The sequence below is a fragment of the Echinops telfairi genome, unplaced genomic scaffold, assembly GCF_000313985.2.
Source record: "Echinops telfairi isolate 266 unplaced genomic scaffold, ASM31398v2 ScPeMD7_7416;HRSCAF=8454, whole genome shotgun sequence".
Classification (NCBI taxonomy): Eukaryota; Metazoa; Chordata; class Mammalia; order Afrosoricida; family Tenrecidae; genus Echinops; species Echinops telfairi.
Window position 1 is genome coordinate 737,019 of NW_022111316.1, and position 2,023 is coordinate 739,041.

The following is a 2,023-nucleotide window of genomic DNA, read 5'->3' on the forward strand; positions in this document are numbered from 1 at the left end:
GGGGCAGCGTTTACTCATGGACAGAGTCCGGGGGTTGGGAAAGGAGGAGGACTGGAAACAGGAAGGAGGGAGCCAGCGGGATAAGTCAGGGTGCCTCGAGGGGACCGCAGTGGAAGAGTTGGAACAAGATGGGCTTGGAGAATTGGCTCCAAGCCAGACCGATGCTCTGGTCTATGAAAGCGCTGCCTCGTTCAAGTCAGACCGATGCTCTGGTCTATGAAAGCGCTGCCTCGTTCAAGTCAGACTGATGCTCTGGTCTATGAAAGCGCTGCCTCGTTCGCTAGACAACAGTGGTTGTTTTCCCTCCTCTTTTTTCAAATCTTCCCGATAATTTTATGCTGCATGTTGTCAACAAGAAGGCTTGTGAAATCGCTGGGCTGCCAGGGAACTTCATCCACTCCTGGTCCTCTTGGGGCTTTGGGCCCTACGGGGGGGCAAATCAGCATGTGGATTTAAAATCCAGAAGTTAGGAAGGGCCTTGGAGCCAAGATCTGAAGGTTCACCAGGTGAAGAAGATGGGAAGGGAGAGAGTGCTCTGGGCCGAGGGAACAGCATGTGCAAAGGCCCTGGGGCAGGAGGGCTTGTAGAGGGTGAAAGGTGGTTGGACCATCTTAGAGACTGGAGCAGACAGCGAGACTGGCCAAATGAGGCATCAAATGGGGTAGGCCAGACCCTTGTAAGTCATTAAGGCGTTTCTTTTTCTTCTTAAGAGCAATGGATAGACAGGAAGGGGTGGTAAGGAGGTGGGAGAACTGGTCAGAATAGTGTATTGAAATGTGGTTTCATGGCTGCAAGTAGCGAACCGATTGAAGATGCGGATGCCGGTGGGGGCAGCTGTCCAGCTAAGAGATGCTGACCCCAGAGATGATGCAGGAGATGGACAGGTATGTTACCAGGTCTTGGCCCTGCACACGGAGAGGGAAGTAGTTTGGGACAGCTCCTGGGTTTCTCACTTGAGCAACTGAATGGATGCAGGTGCCTTTCGGGTTCTTGACAAGGTCTGGGAGAGGATGGGGCATTGGGGTGGGTAGGGTGGGAGAGGGAACGGCCTACTTCTGTTTTGAACAGGCTGTTTGAAGAGCAAGGGGAAGCCAACCCACCATCGTATGGTGATGACCGACAGACAGTCCACTGGCCAAAGCGAGGCCGCAGAGTGAAGGGAAAGGTCCCAAGTTGGGGCTGCAAACCCGCCGTAGATCCGTCGACAGACGAAGGGTTAAACAAACTGCGGTCCATTCACTCGGCGGAGTATTACTCAGCCACAAAAAGGCATGAAGCACTGAGACAAGCATCTCGAAAACACACTGAAAGAAGCCAGATGCAAGAGGTCAAACTGGGTGTCACTCCTTCTAGATGAAAACACAGAAGCGGCACGTCCCTGGGACGGAAAGCAGAGGGGCTGTTTCCAGGGACCAGGCGCTGCCACCAGCAGCTCTGCGAGGACCAGGGCCAGGGGAAGAGGAATGGTTTCATATTTGGAGATTTGGAGCATGCCGTACCGAAGAACAGGGGCCCCTGAGGGCTGCTCACTGCCTAGTTTCCAACCCACTTCTGCTCTGTGGCGTTGACCATGTACTCGAAGCACACCAAGCCTCACCGTCCTGTCTGTAGGAGGGAGTGTGAATGGCACCAATCTCGTGTTGGGTGCGGTTTAAACGACAGATGAGTGGCCAGTCGAGTTGATTCTGAGTTAACTCGGTGTTTCACGGTTGGTTTCAGAGTAGAACTGTGCTCCAGAGGGTGTTCGACAGCTGGCATCTTCTGGTGGCATGATGGCTATGCACTGGGCAGCACAGCTCATGGTCAGTTCAAAACCACCAGCAGATGAGGCTCCCCACGCCCTTAAGGAGTTCACAGTCTCAGGAACCCTCAGGGGCAGTTCTACCCTGTCCCATGGGTTGCTATGAGTCGGCATCCACTCAGGGGCAGTGGTTTTTGGATCTCCCGGAAGTACGTGGGCAAGCCGCCTTTCTTCCCAGGTGCCTCTGGGAGGTTGGTTTTTTTTTTTTAAATCGTTTTATTA